This window comes from Danio rerio, chromosome 21, assembly GCF_052040795.2.
Source record: "Danio rerio strain M-AB ecotype USA chromosome 21, GRCz13ab, whole genome shotgun sequence".
Lineage (NCBI taxonomy): Eukaryota > Metazoa > Chordata > Actinopteri > Cypriniformes > Danionidae > Danio > Danio rerio.
Genome location: NC_141041.1, coordinates 3,760,001 through 3,767,500, shown reverse-complemented (window position 1 = coordinate 3,767,500; position 7,500 = coordinate 3,760,001). Strand labels below are relative to the sequence as shown.

General features: G+C 41.2%; 1 long non-coding RNA gene across 1 annotated transcript in view; it reads right to left on the bottom strand.

Moving 5' to 3' along the window:
• Positions 1 to 5,310, bottom strand: part of LOC147838700 (uncharacterized) — a 5,332-nt gene extending 22 nt beyond the window's left edge. The window contains exons 1-3 of the long non-coding RNA XR_015519881.1: positions 1,986 to 5,310; positions 608 to 1,864; positions 1 to 566 (exon numbers count right to left, since the gene is read on the bottom strand). The exon at positions 1 to 566 is cut by the window's left edge and continues 22 nt beyond it. This is a non-coding gene — a long non-coding RNA (uncharacterized LOC147838700). The remainder of the gene's footprint in view (positions 567 to 607; positions 1,865 to 1,985) is intronic.
• Positions 5,311 to 7,500: the final 2,190 nt, after the last annotated feature.

Below are 7,500 nucleotides of genomic sequence, written 5' to 3'. Positions count from 1 at the left end.
CGTTGGATGGGAGACCACATGAGAAAGTTAGGTTGCTGTTGGAAGTGGTGTTAGAGAGGCCAGCAGGGGGCGCCCAACCAGCGGTCTGTGTGAGTCCTAATGCCCCAGTATAGTGAAGGGGACACTACTGTCAGTGAGCACCGCCGTTCAGGGATGTTAAACTGAGGTCCTGACTCTCTGTGGTCTCTCTCGAGGGGCAAAGGGGGCATTGCCCCCTCAGAAAGAATTTGTGCCCTCCAGTTTTCATAAAGGATTGTTCACTAAAATGTAATGTAAACTGTATCGCTGCATTACCTTTAATGGTCAAATCAGTAATAAAGAAACTGCACATAATATTATTACTATAAAAAGTATATTACCGCCTAGAGTCAGTAACTTAATACTATCTGCTGCTGCTGCTTTCAGTAGTATGGCAATAAATGTCATGTAAAATATCATTCAAACTCACATTTTTATCATTTAACACTGAATAAAGCAGAGGTGTACCTGAGCTGATTATTGTCAGTTTTCTGTTGTTCAGCTGTGAGCAGGGCCGGCGCGTCCATAGAGGCGACCTAGGCGGCCGCCTAGGGCGGCAGAATAGAGAGGGCGGCGTCCCCGACTCTACCCTCACCACCTGCGCCCTTAGTTATATCTGCACCTAAGAGAGGGCGGTGTCCGCGACACTACCCTCACCACCGGTGCTCTCAGTTCGTGTCTAGGGCGGCAGGATAGAGAGGGCGGCGTCCTCGACACTTCCCTCACCACCCGCGCCCTCAGTTATATCCGCGACTAATAGAGAGGGCGGCGTCCTCGACACTTCCCACTCTACCCGCGCCCTCAGTTATATCCGCGACTAATAGAGAGGGCGGCATCCGTAACACTACCCTCACCCCTCGCCCCCTTAGTTATATCCGCGTCTAGTGTGATAGAATAGAGAGGGCGGCGTCCGCGACACTACCCTCACCACCCGCGCCCTCCATTATATCCGCTTCCAGGGCGGCAGAATAGAGAGGGTTAGAGTTGAGGGCAGCGTGACCGTCCTTTGCCTAGAGCGGCAGTTCAGCTTGCTCCAGCCCTGGCTGTGAGTAATAGAATCCATTTCTAAAATATCAATTTCAGGTGTTGGTTAGGACAAACACTCTTTTATTTAGAAAATGACTTAAATCAGCCTTTCGGCTCGATAGTCAGGTACACTCCTATTAATTTCGTCAATCTGGCAACCTGCGTTTGCGTGTTTTGATCCAGGAGTGCAATACCTAGTTCAGCCACAGGGTGTCAAACTTACATACTGCACCTGCACAAAGATGAATAAATGCCATATTAAATGTATTACTAATTGTTTGGGCTGCACGGTGGTGCAGTGGGTAGCACATTCGCCTCACAGCAAGAAGGTCACTGGTTCAAGCCTCTGCTGGGTCAGTTGGCGTTTCTATACACTCTGAAAAACGTTGAGTTATTTATTTAACCCAATGGTTGTGTTGAACATATGTTGTGCTTTATTGGGATATTTTTAATCTTTGTTAGTTTATTTATTAATAACTCAACTAGTGGAGTTAAATATTTGGTACTTTTGAGGGTTATTTTTTAACCTTTATTGGGTTATTTATTAATAACTCAACCAGTTGGGTTAAAAATTTGAATTTCAACAGTCAACTGATTTAACTGACACAAAACAGCTGTATTATGTGTGCAAGATGTTGTTTTTCCGTTATAAAGTTTATTTAAGCTAAAACGCAATGATATTGTTATTTATTTCTTTTCTTATCAAATGACCTCTCCATGTCATGTTTTTTTTTATGTTTCACCATCCAAGACCATCTTTTAGAAGCGTTTGGATGCGATTAAACTGTACATTGTAGACACTGAGTGAAGCCGGCTGCAGCTGCTGGACAGTCTCTACAGCACTCAGAGCTCCATATTCTGCTCCATCAACACAGGATTTTCTGCTTGTACAGTTTATACCTGTCTGCAATTTGTTCTGTTTCGTCATGATTAATTTTAACAAAAGTGTCTGGAACTAAAATGTAATGGAAATAAAGCATTTTCCATATTTTTGTAAAACTGTATGTTATTTGTTTACACAGCCATCATTTTAAAATTAATGGTAGTACTAGTAGCAATAGTGATACCAGAATGGAAAAAAATAGCATTTGATCAAAATAACCCAATGCATTGTGTTGAAATAAACCATAGTTGGGAAGGTGCTATAATAACCTATAGTTGGGTTATATGTTGGAGTATTTTTAACCCAACTATTTTAACAGAGTACGGAGTTTGCATGTTCTCCCTGTGTTTACGTGGGTTTCCTCCGGGTGCTCTGGTTTCCCCCACAGTCCAAACACATGCGCTATAGGTGAGCTGAGTAAGCTAAATTGACCGTAGTGTATAAGTGTGTGTGTCTGTGTGAATGAGTGTGTATGGATGTTTCCCAGTGATGGGTTGCAGCTGGAAGGGCATCCAATGTGTAAAACATATGCTGATAAGATGTCGGTTCATTCCGCTGTGGCGACCCCAGATAAAGGGACTAAGCCGAAAATAAACTGAATATATGAATGAATGATTTAACATTGGTGGCTCAGTGGTTAGCACTGTGGTCTCACAGTAAGAAGGTCGCTGGTTTGAGTCCCGGCTGGGTCAGTTGGCATTTCTATGTGGAGTTTGCATGTTCTCCATGTGTTGGTGTGGGTTTCCTCCGGGTGCTCCGGTTTCCCCCACAGTCCAAACACATGCGCTATAGGTGACTTGAGTAAGCTAAACTGACCAAAGTGTATGAGTGTGTGTGTGAGAGAATGAGTGTGTATGGGTGTTTCCCAGTACAGGGTTGCAGCTTAAAGGGCATTTGCTGTGTAAAACATATGCCGGAATAATAGTTGGCGGTACATTCCGCTGTGATGACCTCTGAAATTGATTGTGTTCAGCTCATTTAAAATAAGTAGTTTTGACCAAGCAGCAAATTAATTTTGTTAAGTGTACTGTCATTAATTAGTGATCAGAAATTAGTTATTAAAATTATGTTTAGTTAATATTTGTAAAAATAAAATAAAATGTCACAGAAGGTCTAATACAGACACACATTTTATCTTCAACTGCACTTTCAATACAGCATCTCATATTTAAGCTGATTTTATAAAAAAGCACCTTAGAAAACTCAAAACAACCACGCTTCTGTATTATTAATCAAGTTATTTTCTGTTTATTTTTGCAGTTTATTGCTATGAAGTGAACATGAGAAACAGACGACAGGAGTGTAGTTTGATATTGTCTGACGGCCGCTTGTTCCTCGGTGAGCGACCGCAGGTAAACAAGCCTGTGCGACTGGTCATTATTGGCTCAGAAACAGCCCAGATTGAGAGGCAGACGCAGACAGAAGGAGAAATGAAATGATATTGGTGGTCCCCGAGCAGAGACTTTGCCTTTGGGCAGAGCAGACATGCCCTCGAACCCGAGCTGATTAGAGAGCGAGAGCACAGCAGGACACACTAAACACACCTCTGTCTTCATCACTCACACACACACACTTGGGCAGCTATCTTTATGGGGACTTCACTTCTCATAGCTGTAATGATGTTTCTACAGCATCGACTGTATATTCTCTCCATCTTCCCCTTAAACCAACCTTCGAATATGCATTTAACATTTTCTAAATACTTGATTCTGTCTGATTTAGAGGCCATTTGACTCACTGGACTAAAAAAAAAAAGCCCAAGTAAGATCAAAATGTACTGGTATTGCTATACTTGTGGGGACACACACTTAATTTACTTACAGTTTTTGTACACAAACAAAAATGATGCATAAGATTTTCTCACAAATGCATAGTTTTAAATCGAAGAACAACACTTTGCTTTAAGTCCATAAAAACACACGTATTATTATTTAAAGAGTTCGGATGCAAAAGCAGATAAACACCTCTTCCGCCAAAAATGAGAAGATGACATTGAGTGAATGCTTTATGCACTTAGTACATGTTCAATAAATAGTTTTGCTTCAAATCATCTAAATCGCAGCGTCAACGCATTCAGAAATAACACTTTGTTGGCAAAAGCCGCTAAATGCAACTTGCCTTTGACAGCGAAAGCCGCTATATCCCGAGAACCAATCAGAAGCGCGAATCGAATCATGTGTTTTCAATGTAGCAGCGCGCTGAAACGGCGGCTTTATGAGGCTGTTTTATTCCTCTTTTAATTTCGATTTTAAAAGACGGAGTTTGATGAACTGGATGAGCCTGTCCAACTGTCAGTGAATGACAAATGAAAACGTCCCTTACCTCAAAACTCTGTGCACTATAAGAAAAAAGAAAACACACTGTACAGTCAGACAATAGCCCCTTTCACACAGTGATACCTGTAAATATGTGGAAAATTTCCAGAACGACTTCAAGAAATAATTCGAGAAAGCGCTGTTCACACAGGCGAGGACGTTACGGATTTTTTCCGGAAAAGTACATTCACACATTCATTCCAAAATAGCGGTAAATTCTGACAAAATTAACCAGAAATGAGCTCTAAATGGCTGCGCTTGTGTTTGTAAATATTTGACTACATCACAAACTCTGTGGATGATCAGTGAACAACTTCAATGAAAACATGTAGAGAAACACTTGTCGCATGTCGAGATGTACATGATATGTGTTTGTGCTGGCGTTCACAGGCTGTTTCACGAGCACAAGCAAAGTTTGAAGGTAAACAAACAACAACTTATTGGTAATTATTTACACGGGTGGCATTAAAATGAACATATAAACGTTATCTGACTAAATTCTAGCAGCTGGATGTGTCTGGGAAAATATTCAAAGGCTTTTATTCTCAAAAACCGTGCAGATGTGAATGCGTCTGACTGTTCTGATTGGCTAAAGCAGACGTCTCGCGTCAGAACATTCTAGACGTGCACGTGCTGTTTCCGGCAATCTTCCTTCTGCATTCACTCAGCACTGCATTCTGGCAAATTACCGCTAATGTTACAACTTCTCTTACTTCTTATTATGGGGTGTTGATCTCTGCTCTGTCCACTTTTGATGTTGAAAATTCAACTTTTATTTTACATTTTATTTTTTATTTGACATTTTAGTCATTTGAAGTAATATAAAGAATAGGAAATAATATATAGTGTGTAAAATAATGTACTGGCAGTTTATCACAAGGTTTTTGTAGCGTAATATACAACACCAAGCCAGACAATATAGCACTGCTAACTATTAAAATGTTAATAAAAGTCACTTTTTACATCTTGTCAAGGCCAAAAGTTGTTAGGAGAAAGGTCGTAATTTGATAACTCAATTCAAAAGCAAAAAATAAATGGGGAAAAATACAAAATAAAAATCTGAATCACAAAAAAAAAAAGTCCACAGATTCTGTCTGGCCAGTATGGATCACACAGTGGGTGTATGTGAACTGGTCAGCAGGCGTTAGTGAACGCATCAGCACCGATCACACACACACACACACACACACACTGCTCCATTACAGCGCTATTAAAAACACTGATGGACATCAGAAAAACCCACCGCTCAGTCAATCTCTCAGCTGAAGTGTGAAAACACTTCATCAAGCCAATCTATCAGCAGATGAAGCCAAAGGTAACCCCAGACCGGCCCAGCGTATGTGACTGGAGCGTCATCACCGCACTAAAGCACAGTACATTCAGACTAAACCTCAGTAAACACCAACTATAGTGGAATTAACATAACTTGAGTGGAAATTAAAGTCAATCCTGCTTTATATGCAGTCAAGGCCCAATCCCAATTCTAATTTTGTACCCCTACCTTTAAAATTTACCCCTAAGAATTGGGACAGCACCTGCACACATCATGATATGTCATCGCGGCCTCTTGCTTCAAATGAGATCAGACAATAGCAACTGCTGCAGTGATTCCAGTTGTGTTATTTTTTGGTATTTATCTTCAGGAAATCACTGAAGGCTTATACTATATTGGAACAACGATCAAATGTGGCAATTCGAGCAAAACTATACTGTGCATTTAACACAGTGGCCATATTCATCTACACAAACACACCAAAAACAACATTAACATTATAGCAGACACTGTAAAAGCTCATTCTCAGCCTCTAGACTTTACAGACAGGGTATTGGAGTGTCATTGAGTGGCAGAATGTTGTGGGACTGCAGTACAGGAGTTATTATTATTGATTATAGATTAAGCGGTTTTTATTTTATCGTTTTCTTTTTAAGGCATGACTGTAAAACATGAACGTGGTTATGAATGTATAAAAATGTGACAAAAAATACTATCTTGTGGATCTCCTTACCTCCGGGTGCAGTGATTCTGCCGTTGTGACTGGTTTATATTGGGAAATTTTCTTACCCCTTGGTTTCAAGTGTGGTCCTGAAAAATCTTAATTCGAAGGGCTATTCACCCCTTCCCCTTAGCCCTACGCCTGTGTAACCCCACCGGTCCTACGCCACCCAACCCGCTCTGAGCTGGTTTCGAACCGGCAACCTTCCACATGGGAGTCGGGTGCTCTAACAAGGAGGCTAAAGACCATGGCCCCTTTAGAGCACCTTTAGAGGTCAGAGGAGTGAGGTTTACCTGCACAGCCCCTACTGGCTGGCCTGCGTTACACCTGCAAGCTAAAGAGAATTGGGACACCCTTAGCCTGCACGCGCAAAATGAAGGATAGGGGTAAGGGGAAGGGCTAAGGGGTTGAATTGGGATTGTTGTGTGTAGTGTTTGAGGGTCAGTTGTGTGTGTATGTGTGTGTGTGTGTGAGTGTGTTTATATATATATATATATATATATATATATATATATATATATATATATATATATATATATATATATATATATATTTATACAACAGTTCTGTCTGGTTCTTGAATCTGATTGGCTGATAGCCGTGATATATTTAAGTAATATCAGCACCTGTAAAGCCTCTTTACCCTTTGTATATTACTCTGCCCACATACAGCCAGCAGAAAGCAGACACCACAGATCTAAAGTGTAAAAGATCCTTGCTCAGTTGTTTAACTGTCAGCCTATGATTTGAATCCAAGGTGGAAGAAAGTAGTTCCTCATACAAAAGGGTTTTTGAGACTCTCTATGTTTGAATTTGTTTTTATATACACAATTATGTCATTAAACTGTTGTATAAATGCAATATCACACTCGTAGCAGTGCGATATGGCTGTATATCGGCACTGGTGGGGGCACTAAGGCACTTGGCCTGCAGCCTCGTGCCAACGCACGCCTCCCACCAGTGCGGATATACAGCCATATCCCACTGCTACGAGTGTGATATTGCTCATATATCATAGAGTGATATGATATATTTGAGTAGTGAGTATAAATATATATTTGTCTGTGGTGCTTGTGTATGCGTGTTGTATATTTATTTGTTGTTTGTGCATGTTATATTTTCAACCCAAGCTCATTCTGGAAACGTAGCCCCGCGGACGTTTCTGGAGACCGCGATTTACATGGCCGGAAGTACGTAAGGCCGCGTTTAGTTTTTTTCGAGCGAACGCTGCGGGGCGGTGAGGCACCGCTCTGCCCCTCCTCTT